The sequence below is a fragment of the Pyxicephalus adspersus genome, chromosome 5 (genome assembly GCF_032062135.1).
Source record: "Pyxicephalus adspersus chromosome 5, UCB_Pads_2.0, whole genome shotgun sequence".
Taxonomy (NCBI): Eukaryota; Metazoa; Chordata; class Amphibia; order Anura; family Pyxicephalidae; genus Pyxicephalus; species Pyxicephalus adspersus.
Window position 1 is genome coordinate 68,567,522 of NC_092862.1, and position 20,207 is coordinate 68,587,728.

At 37.7% G+C, this 20,207-nt stretch overlaps 1 protein-coding gene across 1 annotated transcript in view; it reads right to left on the minus strand.

Annotated features, from left to right (window-relative positions):
- Positions 1-19,912, minus strand: part of LOC140331105 (cadherin-6-like) — a 198,152-nt gene extending 178,240 nt beyond the window's left edge. The window contains exon 1 of the mRNA XM_072411844.1: positions 19,669-19,912. The gene's annotated coding sequence lies outside the window, so the exon portion shown is untranslated. The remainder of the gene's footprint in view (positions 1-19,668) is intronic.
- Between the last annotated feature and the right edge of the window lie 295 nt (positions 19,913-20,207).

Genomic DNA, 20,207 nt, shown 5'->3' on the forward strand with positions numbered 1-20,207 from the left:
TGGCTTGCATAAAGTTGCATTTATACAGTTAAGCTTGCTTCTTTCATTTCCTATTGTTGCAGATGTCAAACATAGGAATTAAAAGCTTGAGCTTTGATGTGTCATTAATGCCTGGGGTGACAATGTATATATATTTTCCCTTACAAATCTGTGAATTAAGGATGATGGATGTTTTCTTAGATTTACACGAGTGCTGCTGTGCATACTGACTTAAGCCATGATCCATTTCTGAGCCTAGAACAATCACAAGTTATTCTGATTTACAAGAGGCTGTGTTACGATACAGCAATGTCTTTGCACTGTGTAATAAGGGATGGTGCATACATTATGCTGTGTTATATTCCAATCTACTATTGCTCGCAGAGAAAAGAACAACTGGTGCAACCTGGACTGTTTCTGGATGTCATGCTGAACAATTGATACTCACCAAAGCTGGAGGCTTTATGTTGTTTTTTTATATACAGTACTACTGTTAAACTATATAGACTATCAGACAAGAGGAAAGTATGGTGTTGTATGTTTACTGAACATTAAAGAACCTTTTGAAGGTATCTCCTGCACCCTTTCTCCTGCAGTTCTTGTGCATGAATTTAACCACAACTGTTTAGAAGTGGACAAAACAGGGAAACAAAAGAGAAGAGAGGCTTGGTGCTCCTTCCTCTATCCCTGCTGTCCTAGACAATGGACCTATAGTTTATAAAAACCTGAGGCTTTAAATTTGAGCATTACGTGTGAGACTTTGTGGTATTGTTCCTATGTTCACCACCTCATCACCCACCAGGCAGAAAAAAATACAGAGCTTGTCCATATTTCACTGTCATCCCTCTTAGTCATAGTTTTCTTGGTATGACTATGGTTATAATAAGCTGAGTAAAGGTCATGGGTGCTGTTTTTTTTCACTTAATTAGAGCAGCAATGCAAGCAGTGCCGAGGCAAGTAAAGGAGAAACCTTATCCAGGTCACTTGTGATGTGCTCTAACTTTTACATCAAAGCATGATTGTCCTGAAAAGCGACATTTTCATTACCAAGTCTCAGTAAACATTTAAAATATTTAGGGAATAATTATATCATTTTACATAATGGTCTATTTTTGTGGACATTTCCATCAACCTATCAACTTGCCCTACCCTGACATCATCTTGCAGTACGTTTTGATGGACATAGGCAGTGATTTAGCTTGTCAATAGTATTTTGATGTCTTTCAGTGGTCTGACACACTAGTCCATTCATACTGGCTCATATTCACGTTACCATTTCAGATTTAAGACTTTGGTGTCTGCAGCAAAACAAAAAATGTACTGCACTTATATGTTATTGATGGAGGATCTATAGAACCATTAGCCACTGTAGTAGTAGCTGGTAATTTTAAATAGCTTATTGACGTGTTTATATTTTCATGATCATTCATTTAAACCCTTTGGCATTTTGTGAGAGTACCTCAAGAAAAGCTATTAGGGGCAGTATTTGTTTTTGGCTTTTAGCTTTTTATATTGGAATCATTATTTTACAAGTTAATATTTATTATATAGTGCACCCATATTACCATTGCCACAGGGCATTTTGAGTTTTCCAAAGAGAATGCACAATATAAAAAGGTCTCTTGCTAACTGAAACCTCATAGAATTCATTATGAACAAAGAAGGAAGGAAGGAAGGGGGAGAGAGATAAGTGTTAGAAATATTGGGCCTGAATTATTAAAGTTCTTTAAGACTGGTGAAGATCGACTATCATGGCAGAACCTGGGTGATCCAGCAAACTTGGAATAGATTGAAAGCATTTGCCAACTAATAACATATGATTTATAGGAAATCACTCAGGTTCCCCCATGATAGTCATTTCCGTGTTTATGGGCCTTTTTAACAAATTAAAATATTCGTATGTATTTTTTAGCATTTAGCTGACTATAATTGGAAACATACTTTTTAAAATTAATTCATTACTTCTGAAAAAAAGAACATGTAAACTTATGTACATTTAAAAACAGTGTGAAAACAGAGTAAAAAATTGGGTAATACACATAACCAATTTAAAACTGAAAAGCGCACTACAAATTAAATGAGATAACAGTCATAATAGCATGGCTAAGCTACGCTTCCTGATTCATTACCTCTTAATTAATCAATCATGTCTACGTTTACTGGAAAAAAAACTTTTACTCTCTTGAAATACCATCTGTAATATCTAATTGTTAACAGAACGTCAAGTCAATTTAACTGGCTTTAGAATCGTCTTGAAGCTTAGCGCTTGGTTATTGGCAGTGCCTCTAAGTAATTCACAAGGTAGATCTGCAGGGAGAAGACATCAGATGGCTAGAAGCTCGCTTTGCCACTTTTCTTTTCTTTATACTTGCGGTAGCCAAAATTTCCAAGCTGTTTTGCAAATACTGCAGCTGCTGAAAACTTTAAGATAAGGAGTCTGACCAGACAGCCACACAGAAGCGAAGGAAATAGTTATGTTTAGAGAATCGTTGCATAAAAGACTTAGAGTCAGTTAGGAATATAAATAAAAAAAATCTGTGCTGCCTAAAGATTTTCTACTTTGAGAACACAGACCCATAAAATATATCATCAAGCTACAATAAACCCAACAGCCTGCCCCAACTTCCAATGGGGAAATTACTCTAAAGTTTATGCCGGGCTGCACATTCATTTAGTGGAAATAAAAGATAACTTTTTCTTTTCATCAAGCACGTTGATTTAAATTGTTTATATATGCCAAACAAAAATACAGAAGGGATATTTAATGATTAGTTATGTTAGTAATTTGTATTTTTACAGATTGAAATGGGATTGGAGTAGAACATTGGGGGGACTATTTATACAGAATATAGGGGTCTCTATTTTGAGTTAAAAACAAATATTGTAGTAAATGTTTCCTTTACTTGAAATATTATACCACCAGGTACAGATTTGCTGAAACACCAAGCCCAGGCTAGTGACACAAGAATGAAATGTAAGTGGTGAACTGCTCCTTGTCATATTATGTTAAAACATTCCTTATGCAAGAAAGGAGAACCTTTCAGGCTCATTTACATCGCAGTGGCTTAGTGCAGTGGTGCATTAATGATAACCAGATATGAAAACTGGATCAATTGGCTTTGTTACATGCAGCTCATTGCGACTATACACATCCTAACTGCATACAGTAGTCTTAGTTGTGTAATGATGAAGGTCCACCAAAGGACATTTTATCACTGCACCCAAATGGAACCTTAAAAAGATGTGTTTTATAGCACTCTGTGGACAAACCCTAAGGGAGCATAAAACAATGACAATTATTTGTTCTAAATGAATTATAGAGGCTGCCATTGGTAAACTCTTTCTACAACATTTCAGCTGCCAAGCTGACATTGACCTTAATAATGTTGAGTCAAGGACCAAGAACATGTAAATAGTAAATTTGTTACAATTTAATCAATTACGAATTTCTTTCAAGGCAAAAGGTTTCCTTTAATGTCCTCCTCCCAGACAGCACATACTCATTTCTCCTTCACTCTCTTTCCAGGAGCAAGTAGAAAACCATATACTTCCAGGATTGAGGAGCATGTATTTAATATTCTTTCTCCTGTTGGTGAGTGATGGTGATTGGCCATAGTGAGTCATCTTTGTGTAAGCTCAGACTACGACTTACATAGGGGGTCCTTTACATCCCTAGCCATTGAATGGTCTGCTGGAGAATTTATTCAAATGATAATGTCTAAAATGCAGGATAACCAATTTAGTGCAAGCATAATAGAATATTGCTTCATTGCTTGCCTGTGGGGATTTTCAATCTGCCCATCCATACTAAGAGAAAATGAATCACACTAAAGTGTCCTTCCCCTTCCTTATTATTGTCTGTGGGCAGTAAAGGCAATACTAGGTTATATTTATTTATACCTGGTTTATAGTCAGAGACAAACAAAAATGGAACAACTCTTCGAACCTACAAAGTGCTGATGCTTTTTTTAGAGTTATGCTCATTAAATAGTTTATAGTTAATGCATGGGAAGTTTTTTTGCATTTTACACAGTTTATTCCAAACATATTCAAGCTCTAAATAAGGTACCAGGTATTGAGTATGCAATTTTGGGGGAACATGTGGCATTGGGGACTCTTATGGATGAATAGCCAGGCCCAAGCTCTGTCATATGTAGTAAACCAGTCGGCTTTTTTTACTTTGGTTAGCGGGTGGACAGGGGAGTTCCAGAGGTAAGAATTTACAGGGCGGCCACTAACCAAACCCTGAATCACCTAGAAACTGAACAGGTTAATCATGTATGCACCAACTCATATCAATGTCAGGACTGTCAAAACGCAGTGCAGCCTCAGCATACCTAAACATTTGCATCTTATTCACAGAACTGAAATGTATGCACATGCCGTTTGTATTTATAGCAATTTTCTAATTTCAACTGAAGAATGAAATTACAACTTTATCAAGCAAGAGCGATTATGTTGTTATACTTTTAGAAAAAAAGTTTGCAAGGTAGACATTTGTCTAAATATAGCCCGTATTCAATATTAAGTTAGTGTCATAGTTTTAACCATAAAACACCTGCTGCTTGTTAATTCATTTTTCACTTTACTATTCTGGAGAGGGCTCATTTCCAGGCTCAAACCAACTCTCAGATAAAATGTTTTATCTTATGGCTGTCAGTAAACTTTTTTTTAAGCCTGGTAATATGAAGGGATTAACAATCATATTTATTCTTTCTTGGTTGGGATTTAAATTCTGACAAAAAAAGCCATTAAAGTTTACAAGCCACAAGCTGAGAAAGAAGCTACGGATATGTATATTTTAAGCATCATAAGAATTCTCTGGTTTATGCTTTGTAACCTCTCTCCTTGTGTATTCCAGCTAGCCTGTCTTTTCAGTCTGTTTATACAATTATGCAGATGTTCTGCTTAAACTAGTGATTGCCTGTCAACTCTCCAATCAGATGCTAAAAAAACATCCAGCTAGAGAGAAAACTGAAAAACAGGGATGGTGTTTCTAAAGAAACTTGCAGAAAAACTTTGCATAGACATGGAGAAAAAAACACGGACATTCGTACAAAGCAATATACTTTTGAATATTTATCTATCTGTCTATTCATTATTTATCTGTCTATGCAAATGTAAAATTAGCAATCTCTACATAGTATTGTGTTTCCCCGAAAAAAAGACACTGTCTTATATTTTTTTGGCTCCCAAAAACACACTAGGTCTTATTTTCGGGGTAGGTCTTAAAAATAAAAAAAAACTTACCTTTCGGAAGACGCGAGCCCGAGTTCTGGCTTCTGACAGGCGGAGTGCATGTAGTATCACTCCGCCTGTGACAGGAGCCGGAACTAGAAAGAAAGCATCGGCTTGTGCGGCTCCGGAGTGTGCACTGCCGCATGCTTTCTTTCAGTGTCCCGCTGCCTTCACAGGGAAAGAACACGACTCGGTGAGTACTGTCCTCCGGTTTTTAATTTATGTATGCTTTTCTTTTCTTTTTCTCCTCTGACCTGCTGTATGTAGTTAAGGGGGATCTTGAGCAGGGGTGGGCTGGCTGTTACAGACCCCCGCGTGCGGGGGGGGGGGACGGGGGGGCGGCCGCTAGGGCTTGCGTGCAGATTATTAAGCTTTAGATTAGGATTTTAAATTTTAGATGGGGGTATTAAGCTTTAGATTTTTTAGGCTGAATTACAGTTTTGGGTGGGTTTTTTTTCTGAACTGGACAGATTTACACTAGGTCTTATATTCGGGGTAGGTCTTGTATTAGGGCAGGTTTAGAAAATAGTGCTAGGTCTTACTTTCGGGGTAGGTCTTATTTTCGGGGAAACACGGTAGTAGCAGTCTAGTTCCTTCCAAAAATGCCAATAAAAGGTCAGTACCTTTCAAGTATGGCAAAATCAAAGGCACAATTTTATATAATACCTTTTATTTCAAAATGACATATCCTTTACTGGGCTGGGTTCACATTGGTGCAGTGAGGCACCGCACATTATACCACAATGGCATTGCCATACTGTTAATTCTAATGGAAAGGAACAAACATACAGACTCAAAGAAACAACAGAACCCCTCCATACTGGTTCATTGGTTTTGGATCAAGAAACAATAGTAGTATCATGAGTTTAGAAGATACAGTAATGTAAAACATATTTCAGGTCAATATATGAAAAATAGCACATTTAATAAAGTTTGAATCCTACCTAATGGAGACCACTATTCCCGGCCATTGGTTCCCCACGACCTCTTCCACAACCCAATCTGATCTATGGTTTGGCACCGTAAGTGGAAGAGGTTGAGAGACAACCCAGAGGTTGGATGATAGAGGACTTGCACCTTGGACCTAGCAATTAGCACTACATTTTGGGAGTAAAAGAAAGGAGCAATATATTTTCTATACAACCTGAATAAATAGTATTTTACTCTGTCTGGCAACAGAAAGAAGAGGGAGCGCAGAAAAAAATATTTGAAGATAAACGTATGACTTTGCCCTAAATAGAAGCCATTAAATGATTTTCAGGGTTTCATTGCAAATGAAAAATGCAAATGCTGCAAATGAACAATTGTTTGATCTATATCAGTACTTTAATAAACCTCTAATTACAAAGGGAACCAAAGAAACCTTCATTACATTGGAGTACAATTTGTGCCAAGGTTTTCTGAGTCATAAATTATACAAAATATATTTTTTCAGTACAATAAGGTATAGCATGTTGTCCTACATGTCAGCCTTGACTATTGCATGTCCCCATTTGACCAAGAACTGGTACACAGATGTCAATGAATACTACAACCTGCTTTAGTTAGAAGCTGTTTTTATTGCGTTTGTTTTCTTTTCAATTTTTTTCCCTTCCAATATTTGAATTATTATCAGAGCTCAACTAAAGCCCAAAAGCCACAAAAGGAATGAACAAGCTGTACATGCTGTATGAAAAGAATTAAAGTTATCTCTGTTTAAACATAACATACTGCTTATAATATTAATTCTTTGCTAGCAGCTTTGTATAAACATAACCTTAGGTGGTCTTGCAGTATATAAATATTAGTGGGACTTTCTTATCAGAAAAGAGCTGGTTTGCACACCCTTGCCCACTTAATGTAAACATGTCTTTCGAGTTTATGACGGCCAGTTAAATTTTGCATAAAATGCATATTCCCATATTATGCGTAAAATATTTTTTTATAACATTCTTGCATCTATGCAAATTTGTACAGAAACTACAAAATACTTTACATATTTCCCTTGATCTGGTATTTTTCATCATTAAATCTATGTATTTATTTAAATACATTTTTTGGGGTGAACATGAGTATGTAGCTGCACTGATCCGACTTTATATTTAATCGCATTACAATAAACAGTTTTAGCAAATCTTTACAGCTGGTTTTATTATTACCTTACATTGAATATGGTCAAGAAAATACATTTTAGGGTACGGCAGACGTAAAGGAGGAATTTTGTAGGTTTATGCACAAGATTTTTCATAAGCTAATGTTTTCTGAACTGATCCAAAACACTATACATCTCCTGGGAACTTGGACTCCTGTGTGTTCTCCAACAGAACTTGGGTTTTCACAGGGCAGCATGCTGTCAGTAAAAACTCACCACTATTGTCTTTAACGTATGCCACAATAGCATGGAGATAGGGGCCATGGTAACTAGCAATCCTGACACTGGTGACAGCTTGCTGGCAGCAGGATTGATATACAGGGCTGATATATTTTCATCTGTTTTTATGCATCTCTTTCTTGCTGGCTGGGTTAGCAAGCAATCACTCTGTCAACTGACATTCTGCAGCATTTCCATTTGCAATAGAAAGGTAACTATATTAAACAAGAGCTAACAATTCCGATAGGGGTTCTGGAACCAGTAGCAGAATCAAATAGACATAGGTCCAGAGAATGTAGACTCACAGATAGTATACAAAGGGGCTGTGTCAATCCTGAGGTTACATATGCTGGTAAACACAGGTAGTTTTGGAAAAAAAAACATATTAAGAAATTTGGGACATCTAATCACGACCATTAAGGGCCTAGTACAGATTATCACCTCTTACAGGCTATCTTAGGTTAAGATTTACAGACCATAGCTTTGTCTCTTTTTCATTCCTTATGACAGGGGTGTCAAGCTCTGGCCCGGGGGTTAAATCTGGCCCGCAATTTCTTTTTTTTTGGCCCCAAAAGGAATCCTAAAAATGAATTGCAGCTGGCCTACTGCTGCATTGAAATAGGTCCGCTACTACAATTCCTGGCATCACTCTTGTCTATAGACCAGCGGCCTCCCTGCCTTTCCATGGCCCCCGCATTGGGCATGTTTTATAGAAGCAAGTAATGCCGGGTATTGTAGTAGCGGCATGACTCGTGTCTATAGACCAGTGGCCTCTCTGCCTATGCGTGGCCACCGCATTGGACTGTTTTATAGACCCAAGTAATCCCGGGTATTCTAGTAGCAGCATCACTCGCATCTATAGACCAGCAACCTCTTTGCCTATGTGTGGCCCCGCATTGGACAGTTTTGTAGACGCAGGGAATTGTAGTAGCGGTGCTTTTTCAGTGAAGAGGGAGTTTCAGCCACTCATAACATTAAGCCCCGCATTGGATTATTTTCTTGACGCAGGGAATTGTAGTAGCAATGCTATTTCAGTTTTCAAGTTTGGCCCGCTACTTTGTCTAAGTTTTTAATTTTGGTCTACTGTGTATTTGAGTTTGACACCCCTGCCTTATGAAATCCCGAAGGTTATTACAGAGGTAGATGATTTACATAGGGCTTATAGCAGATAAGGTTCCAGAGCACATTGTCATCTATTGACTTTCTTATCAGTTGCTTAGACCTAAAAAAATAAAATATTATAGAATACTTATGTGAGTGGTGTTCATTTGCATATACTGTATGTAACATACAGGAGTAACACCCAACATAAAAGCTCAGACAAGTTTCTGTTTATACAAAATCTACACACACTGCTATGTCTTTGTTTTGGTCACCACTGGGTAGTATAAGATCCAATAGTGTTTTTTTTCCTTGAAATGAACATTAGTAAAGGTTTTTGACCTTATGTTATTATTTCAGGGACTTGTCAGCGGCAAGCACAAAGCTGAAGGACACTTAAACGAGAGAAATCACATATGGTGGGAAGATGAGTGTAAATTGCACTGAGATTTTTTCGGTTGTTGCAATTTTTAAAATTAAAGAAATCAAAAGACTTTAAAATGTGTTCATATCATGACCAGGATTAAAACAGATCAACCTCCCCCTTTACAAGCCCACTCCATTTCGCCATATGGCTTCATCAAGGTCTAGGCAAGGGAACATTTCCTACAAATATATTTGCAGGTCAGTGCCATTACCTTTTTGAATATAGAGAGATATAATTAGAGCAACATGAATATAGAGCTGTTGCTTCTACTGCATATAAAAATCTTCATGGTTATTAGTTTTACATAAATACATTTGAGAATGTTCCCCTAACGCAAGCTAAAGGAGGATGGTCTTGTGTAGTGAGGAAGGTGATGAGACCAGGGTTTTTCAACCAGGGTTCCTCCAGAGTTTGCTAGGGGTTCCTTGAGCAATGAGTAGTTTGTGCCAGGCTAAATGATATTTTGGCTATCTTTAAAGGTGACATTCTGCCCACTGGCCAACAAAGTAAGAGGTATTCTTTCCACTGAGCACCACACTAATGTACCATGAGTTGTGGATATATTATTTATAGAAGAGGTTCCCTGAAGACCTGAAAGTTATTGCAAGGGGTTGCCCCATGGTATAAAGGTTGAGAAACACTGCTATGAGTTTTGTTTTGGTCATTTTGAGTTTGTGCATTTTGTAGAAAAAAAAAGTTAGCAAAGTATGTATAAGGGGTCAGGACATTAAGCTATTGGAAAATTCCTTTGCATGTATACTTTCACTTATTTGGCGCATGATTACATCAAAGGTGGCAAGAATGTTTATAACACTGCAAAGGTCAAGATGAAAACCCTTTTACTTTGGTCCCACAGAGAATTCTATTTGTACCAGCTTAAAAAAAGTAAATGAAATATGCTATGTTCCTTATTACTGTCCCTTCCTTCAGCCAGATGTGGCATATCATAAGTGCCATCTGCTGTATGCCATTCTTCATGCTGTAGTTCCAAGTGCAAGTAGCTTCACTGTATCATTAAAGATTATTTCATTTCTTGCCACATTTGGTATTTATTATATTTGTTAAGATCATGATTTCTACAAGAGTTAAATCTTTATAAAGACCCAACTTCATATACTAAATAGGCTGTAGGTGAAGTAGAAATGAGGCTTTGTCTGATTTTATTTGGGCATTGTTCAGATTGTTAACAGTTCGCGAATGGAAGATATTTTAAATGCAAAAGTGATGGCTTGCACTAGATGAAGTAACAGACACTTTAAATGAATTTTCTTTTACCAAACTGATTGATTTTTGCTACTGTGTATAATATAGCTGAGTTGATATCTTATTATGTATGGAACACAAGAGCCCTAACTCTATTACTGACTGCCAAAAATTCACAAAGTCTTTTCTGGGAATTTAGGTGTCATAACTGAGCAGGATAATGCATTCTCTCTAACAACTTGCAGATCATTCATGTGTTATTGTGAATGTTCAGTGGTTACTTAATGCAAAAATACCTGTTTCAGTGCCTAATATTTACAAAATCCTTAGTTTGACAGCATATTTACTGCAAATATCCACCCCTACTTGTAAGATATCTCAACTGTCAACTACTACTCTAAAATAATGTTGTAAATATGAAGTCATCTTTAATATACGGTAATAAGAAGAGGTTTACAATGAAAAGATCACATTGCATGGGTGGGGGTGCTCTAAATGACTCACTGCTGAGAAATCTCCAGTAAGAACTAGGTTACAAATAAACAAGAAGTGCTCTTCTTATATACAATATTCTTTAGTAGTAAGACAACACAGATCTATATGATAGATAGAGCTTGTAAAAATGTAGCTCTCCGTGAACTTTTAACACAATAAAGGAGTGTCAAAATATTACAAATGTCTAATGAACTTGGAATGGGCTGGAAAGGCAATTCCTGCACAGCATTATTTACAACAGTCTACATTTAATGTATTCTGCAATTTAGTGTAACTGTTATTTAAAAATATTTTTACTACTAATGCTATTATTACTGTCATTAGGAACTGCAATTTTCTATAGTGTTTATAATCTCTCATGCAATATTAAGCCTAAAATGTTTTCAAGGACATTTATAGTCACATGGTTGAAAATATATCGCCCTTGGCTAGTGTTAAAGATTTGTAAATTGAGCCCTATATCTTTAAAAGCTGATTCTATAATGTTAGATTACAATAATATAGGGAAGTATTAGCAACTCATTATACCATTATCAATTCTTCAATTACAGTTGTAATAGGATTCTAATTTTAGTTACTGGCCTTTAATCATGCTCTGCATCAGTTTTATATATGTGTTACATTACAGCACATATAATATCTTCCACTGTGGAAGTGTGAAACACACAAGTTAAAAGATGTCAGTAGATGCCATGTAGTATTTTGTGTATTTTCTGTACACATGTTGTTCTAAGCAAGTGAACATCATGGAGATATTACCTGGACTCACGCTGTGTTCATTTATTTTATAACAAAATACGCACAAAAATATTTTTATAGAAATATTGGTCATTGTTAGGGTGGTCCTTGTTTTGTTGGTGTTACTATGAGGACTTTGGTCATTTAGTTGTATACTTGTGACATATTCAACTTTTATTTTCCTTTAGTATTGGCCATAATTCCCATACTGGGTCACATGCTATGGGACACTCTCCCACAGTGAAGCTGACCAGGATGAACATCAACAACTCCGATCCAATATGTAGATTTTAGGTTCATTGGGGGCCTTTCAGTTACTCTTTGAGCATAACAAGTTACGCTTGGCACCCATGTACACAAAATATAGCTGCTGATAGTTCACTAAAAGCATAAGCAGGTCCTTTACAGTGACCAAAGCAATTACTAATGGCAGAACTCATGGCAAAGCTAAATTCCATAAAGCAATTTTAGGGACGGGGTTTCATGAATGCTAACTATTTTAATATTCAATAATATATAAATAGAAGGCCTAAACATAAGTAAAATAGCATACAATGAGACAGTCACCTAACCTCAAATACTAAAATGTAATACATAAAAACTTTAGTTTTCATCATATTTTACAACATCCTGTCCACCAGGCATATGAAATATTTTAATGAGGTCTGCTCTGGTCCTTCCCTGCAGCACCTGGCTGGTTCCTGAAATAGGTCACCATCACCCATGGCCTTGTGAATTCACTTCTGGAAATTTACCAATATGGAGAAGCAATACTGGGAGTGTACAGGAGGCCACTGATTGGAGGGGATGTAAAAGTGACCAGTGATGGAGAAGGATGCAAAGGGGAGCAGAGCATAAAGGAAGCAGAGATGAGTGGAAGAAAAGAGGTGCAGAGATGAGGACCATCCTAATATGATATATATATATATATATATATATATATATATATATATATATATATATATAATTTATTACTTTTTCAGTACTCCTGTATTCCAATTTCTCAGTTGTTTACACAACAGCAGACAGCACAAATGACTTTAAAGACCATGCTAAAGCACAAATCCATGTAGGTCATCTGAATGGCATGTAGCATCATTCATCCACTGGAGACTGGGAATGTCTTTTTGCTATCTGAAACAAATGTAAAGGTTTGCATTAGAATGCCCTGTGCTACGACAAGAATATAAATGAGTTATGTTATGTTTGGCTGATCACTTTGCATCAAATTGGTTCTAAAGTAATGAACATTGCATTCATACTTCCTCGCTCCAAATGTTTCTCAGATCGAGACTGGAGGGCAGATCCAGCTACATCTGAACCTCAAATTACTACTTTCATAATGATGCTGAAATACCTATCCCTTTTAACAGACCTGTATTTTTTACCGCCACTAAGGAACTGATCCACCACAATCACCATGATTAATCAGCTTCTGCAGCCATTGTATGGGAAAGCTGAATTTAAACCAAACCATTTGCTGTGATGGGGTCTATTTCATGCTCACCTCTACTTTCACCTTGAAACATGAACATTTCTTACAGAATATCACATGGAAGCAAGAAAAATGTGACCCTTTTCTGAGCCAAAACATCTATTTCACTAAATATAAAAAAGAAATCTGCTGGAGAAGCATCCTGCTTACAAGCTGCCAACCAGCTGCAAACATTACACCCAGATAACAGAATTAGCATACTTGAGCAGATTTAAAGTGCACACACTCTGGGCTTCTGATAATAACTACTCTCCCCCTAAATCAAAAAATGTTATTTCTATACACAGCCACATCTTTCTTTAGCTGTGATTAAAGATTTGAAAACTTCATTTATGTAATGTTAACAGAAACTACAAGACCTAAATCAGTGTTTCCCCAACCTGTCCTCAAGTCCCACCATTGATGCATATTTTGCAGGTAACCCTATACACACAGAAAGAGTAATTAGTATCCTAACAATACAGATTATGTACCTGTGTGGTCCCACAAGTTGGTAGGACTTGTAGACAGGTTTGGTAAACTCTGATTTAAAGTATAACTATCATACTGTCTGATCAAACTAAGATTGTCTCACCATCATCAGATCAACGTATACACGCAGGTGGCCAGAAAAAAAATTCCAATAGTTTTCACTAAAACAAATTGTGAGTGGTGATTTCATATATTTTTAACTTATTGTTTGAAAGATGGAAAAGCGCTTTTTATTACATATTTTCCTATAATTAACCCTGGCGACACATTCCATTTTAACTGGCAGATGACAACCCTAGTCACACAAGGACTACTTTCCCAGAGATCTGGTTCCCATAACATCAATCTATTATTTACCAGCATTTTATATTTGACTTGATATCTTTTGGCCTTTCACACATGACCCCGTTCTTTGCAGATAAGGCCTAGAGAAGACATAGTTTACTAATCACTGGTCCAGTAACATAAAACTACGTGATGTAACAGATGTTAGTCCTGCTTGCATTTAACATGCAGACTATGGGATAGGTAGAGTACAAGCAATAGTCCATGTTATAGACCTTCTTGGTTTGCATCTGTTGATCTGTAATTAACCTGTGGTCATGACCTCCAACCTCTAATCAATTTAGCAACACACATTTAAACCCATTAACCCCCCTTCCCTGACCGTCACCACCACTAACTAAAATGCACACACAACCCTACTTATAACCGAGGTGTTTTGCCAAGTTTAGTAATTTCAGTTACAAGTCAACTTGCAAATGAGCTATTACACAAAGTGCTGTTGCATGGTATACTTAAGCAAGGCCCAGTTCATTTTCCTTGTCCCTGTTGCTACTTAAGAAGAATTATATGACTTGGAATGTGACCCTTAAGTTCTTTCAATGGGCCTAGCTTTTGTGTTAAGACCTATCCATTCCCAAACGCAGTGAGACCCACCATGGGCAGTCATTTTGGCCAGATATACTGAAGGAGCCAAGGTCTGCCATACCCAGTGGGGCCCACCATGGGTAGTCATTTTGGCCAGATATACTGAAGGAGCCAAGGTCTGCCAAACCCAGTGGGGCCCACCATGGGTAGTCATTTGGGTCAGATATACTGAAGGAGCCAATGTCTGCCAAACCCAGTGGGGCCCACCATGAGTGGTCATTTGGGTTAGATATACTGGAGAAGCCAATCCCTGCCAACCCAATGCACTGGTAATTGATTCAATGGTGGTTCCATATAGCTAAAGTATATAGAAGTTCCTACAGAAGGTTCATCTATTTCACTTATAGAGTTGAGTCCTTGCCAGTTTCCACATAACATGATGACCACAGGATACAGAACAAGAAAAGACTGGGTGGGTTTCACCTTACTCTAGATTGTAAGTTCACCTCAAAGTTTGGCATAAGCAAAGTATGTCTATATCCAAGCATTGTAAAGAAAGAGTCTAAATTTTTTAAAGTATCCTTTTCAAGATATATGTGGGGTTCATCCAGCTGTAGGCCTAGCCTTTTGTACCACCATATTTATTTAGACTGCTGTGAAATGCACTTTCAACTAATACAACTTAATACACATTGCTTTTCTGTTTCAGTTATACAAAAAGTATGTTAACTTCCAGACAGTTGTGTTTCTCTGTATATTTACATTAGTATAAAGGAAAAAAAAATTATGACTCATTGTTTAGAGTTCTCCAAAAGGGTTTTTTGCTTTCTTTATGTGTGCTACTAAACCAGGAGGGGAGGTCCATAAAATAAAACAACTTGTGGCCCAATGTACATTCGTTCGTCCACTAGGGCTCAATATAATTCACTGACCACATTGCCATGTAGATTAATACATCTAACTGCAGGGTAGAACTTAGGACACTGGAACCACAAAATAAAAAGCACTTTTTTACATTTTTATATACAAATCATTTTATGCCAATGACAATGAGCTTATCAAAACAATTCTGTATTTTCTGTAATTAAAAAAAACTGTGGAGCGAACTCTGTTTCTTATGTCTAAAATGTGTTCAGAAAGGTAAAAAGATAACCCAAGTCCAAAGATTGGGTTTATTCAAAAACTGTGTCTGATATTTTCCCATAACCAACTGCATACTGCCAGGGTAGCACAAACATGCTTTTATACAGAACTTCAATATAGTTTTAAAATTCTGTCTGAATGCATTTACCGTACCACCAGCTGATGCACACACATCTCATCTCAATTCAGAGCTGTCTTACAGACAACTAGATCACATGGTAAGATTATATAGTTCTACAAGGTAAATAGATCAAAGCTATTTATGCCTGGGCAGCATAAAAGGCCAAATGACATTGCGATGGAAAGCATACTATCTGGCTTGAACCCCCCCCCCCCCCTATACAAAAGCAATAAATACATTACAATGTTATTTCATCCTTTCACATTACTGTTCAGCCCGGGGAGCGAAGCCTGGAACAGGTCTGGAAAGAAAAGTATATAAAAAAAGAGCCATTATCTTTAATAGATAAATGGTTGGCCTGACTAAAGAATTTAAAAGACCACATTGAGTTTCTGGACTGCACGTCACAAGTCTTTTCTACTGTATGTCATCTATTTATATCAGCCTTCCAAATCCATATGGCTGGTATAAGTATTAATCTGGAAAATGCACAGGCTCCTATGTAATAACACATTTTCTGCAACTGTAGAAACCAAATCACATGATTACATATTTACTTATTTCCATTTCTAAAGGGTGTTGAGAAGAAGAAAAAAATATCAAGGTATTGTGAGTCGGTAGAATATAGTGTCATGACTAAGCAAGAAGTAAATGAGCCAGCTCCCCCCCAATTTTATCTGTACTGGAACACATTTCAGATGCTACAGTTGCCGTTCAATAGCAAGGCAAATCCTGCATTTAATCAGCAAGAATATTGATTCACCATGCAGAACTTTCTGTCTAATTCTAATATGGCCACATGTTTTCCCTTGAACAGTGCAAGGAAATAGGAAAGTGTAAATGGCAAACTAATAGCATTTCAAGCTCTAGCTGTTTAATTTCTGAAAGCTCTCCATTTTACTAATTTGGCTGCCGGCCAATAGACCGACCCATGCTCTAGTAAGGCTGCTTTTGAACGGCAAAAAAAAAAAGTGCCCCATTTTGTACTTATGCTAGCAGATAGGTTTGTCACATCACAGTATATTATATATACAACATTAAAGTAAATGCACAGCTACCTTATCCAGGTCTCAGCATCTACTTTTATCTACAGTTAACTACACAATAGTGCATAGACCTTCCCTGTTTGACTAATAAAACATTCGGTGAACTATAGAATATTGGAAGAAACTATGGCAAGTGCATAGTAAACATATTTTTTTTGCAATAGATGTTGCTGAAAAACTCCTGTCCTGCCATAATTAGAAGTAACCCACATCCAAGGCAGTCAAATAAATGAAAGGGTCTCCTTTGATGGGAACAGACTCAGAGCAGGGAGAGGAGAATCACATTTCCCAAGGGAATAAGCATTGCTTCAAAGAGAAATCAGACTGGAACATTAGTTCAATCCCACAGGAGCAATGTGGAAGCAACTACAGTCACTTTCACAGTAAAAAAAAAAATCAAGTTCAACTAAGTTCTTAATTACAATTTTTTTCACTTTTCCAACTAATCCCCTTAATCTTTTTTTGTGCGTTGATGAGCTATGCTGAAATATAGCGAAATGTCCCGATAGCCTGATATGCAATAGAGCATATTATAAAATATCTGTAGGCAGTGTTTTTGTTTAAGCCTATGAATAATGCCTGCTGACAGAAGATGATAGAGTTAAAGAAAAAAAGAAAAAATCTTGCATATGTCAATTTGTTCTTAGGCATGTATGTATTTGACTGATTCATGGCTCCAAATTGGTTTTCCTGGAGGACCCAAAAGAACAAGTGAATTCCCAGAAGTGGAAACGTGCCCATTTCCTAAATAACTGTAAAGGACAATTGTAGAGAAATCACAGATTCCCACTTCGGTTTGTGTGATAGGATTGCCCTCCCAAGTATGGATCGCTTTTCACAAAAAATCGATGCTTATTGTTCACAATGACCAAATCGCTTTGATTTTTTTTTTTCTATGAATTACAAACACAGCATTTCAGCTAGGGGCAGGGAAAAGAAAACGTGATGGGGAGTGTTTTTTTAACGTTTCAAAAAATAGCAACATCTTTTGAAAAATGTTATGGCCTTGAAAGTCAAAGGGAAATCAAACGTCTTCTCATCTACTTTTTTTTTCTTGTTTTGTCCCACTTTTCACATGAATAGATAAAGAAACCAAAGCATTCAGAGAGTAACCCAACTGGCAAAGATATGATTTCTCTCCCCCCTCACCGTGGAAGTATGTGCAGCGAGGTGTGCAAATCAAATTAATGTCATTATCTAGTATTAGTCCTGAGTCTTTTACAGAGAACTGAGTGCTTTGCAAATGCAGCCAGCAGTTAAAGTGTATTCCTCTGGTTAGGACTTTCATGTGGACTGTGAAAGTCAGCCTGTTATGTTCAGAGCCCGAGACAGTATAGCAATACCTGATGTAGATGGAGCCTTTATTGTATTGTACATTCTATGAGATGTTACGGATGCCTCTTGCCAAATTCAAGTATAATTGCTCTTTCTCTGTGCTCGTCACTCCATTATGTTGCTGCTTTACCAATTTTTTTCTTTCAACTGGCAAAACACTATTATTCTTTCCAAATAGGTCATACTGTTATAGATCTGAATTTTCACAGTAATAGAAGCCTAAAGCTAAAAAAAATACAATAATTGCATAGCACTTGAAAATGTTTTCTTGTTAATTCACATTCCCATTGCTGGAGACTGAACTTTGCTCCTGGTGACACTGCTACCAATTTCCAATGACACAGTTGGCAGACTGACTCTTGCTGCACAGTGAAAGCAGATTTAGAAACGCAATGTGTAAAAGTGATTCCACACGCTGCTGTAATTAATATATCAGTGAATATATGAATTCACACACGTAGAAAGGAGACGGCCACACAGATACTCTGCAGGAAGAGCAGAACTGTATGATGCTATAGAGATGGATGGATAGATGGATAGAAGAATAGATAGATGGATAGAAGAATGGATAGAAGAATGGATAGATGGATAGATAGATTGATAAAAGAATGGATAGATGGATACAAAGATTGATAGAAGAATAGATGGATGGATAGAAGAATGGATAAATGGATAGAAGAATGGATAGATGGATAGATAGATGGATAGATTGATAGAAGAATGGATAGATGGATAGAAGAATGGATAGATGGATAGATAGATGGATGGATGGATGGATGGATGGATAGATGGATAGAAGAATAGATGGATGGATAGAAGAATGGATAAATGGATAGAAGAATGGATAGATGGATAGATAGATGGATGGATGGATGGATGGATGGATGGATAGATTGATAGAAGAATGGGTAGATCTGATTGCACACTTTGCTTTTCAGCAGTAGAAAGTCTAAGAGCATTTAATGCAGAAGTTTTAACGCACGTTAACACATATGCACAGGTTATCCTTTGTTTTAAACAGGGCTGAAAAGTTCATGTCCATGCGCTGGTGCGTCAACGCTCATTAAACGTCCTACAGATGACAATGGTAGATAACACGATACCACCGCTCATCAATGTTCATCCATAACCCACACATAGAAAGCTGAGCGCCCAACCTAAGACTGGCATCTCCATACTCCCCCCTTGTTTCTTACTAAGCCATGCGTCCCACATGCCACGGAATCCAGCTTTACTTTGCTGAGTCAAAGACTAGGTCCAGACTGTGCAGCCATCCCAATATACATACGTCTAACCCAATTGACCGTGACTGCTGCAGATTATGGGAAGTGTATACAACAATGCTGAGCCTGGGGCTAGGTTCATGGTTCATTTCCAGGAGAATGGTCTATAGGTAGCATGGATTTCACCTGTGCCTGGAAAGAATAGAGCTGAGCCAAGGAAGGCGGCAGGATGGGATGTCCCCAGATATGCCATGTACAGATAGAGATCCCTCAAAAAAAGAAGCAGTAGATGAGATGACCTTCAATAACCTGAGCAGCTTCTAACTTTCTACATGGGGAATAGAAGGCTCAGCACAGCAATAGCAGCCTACAACCATGACAAAAGTGTCTTAGAAGAAAGAATATATAAAGGAAGAAAGCCTGATCTCCTTACCTCATTGAGTGGTAGGCTGGTCAGTGCTTCTGTGCTGCTGTCACTGCTTTATTCCCACAATCACACCTCCTCTGATGGAGCTACTTCTCTCTAACTGGGGCTCCCTGCACCAGCAGCAGGGAGAGGAATCACAGGGGCTAATAATAGGAATGGGGGAGAGAATGGGAGAGATCCCCTCCCTGAAGGATGACACTGGCTGCCTCTGCTCTTACTGGAGCCGCACAACTCTGCATGGAAAGGTTAAGGACTGAGCGAGCCTGCTCCGGCACACACACTCTGATTTGCAAGTGAATTCAGGGGGAGGGGAGCGGAGGGAGGGACTGCTCAGACCCCCCTGACAAAGAACGACTTCTTGTGTCTAAAGTCTGGTCCGATCAGCCCCACACTGCCAGGGACAGAGGAAGGAGAGGGAGGGAGGTCAATGGGCAACCACACAACTTCATCCATCATCACCACCATCATCATCATCATCATCATCACCACCATCATCATCCTGCATGGACCAGCCATGATCACAGCTCACATGTGCATGGCATAGG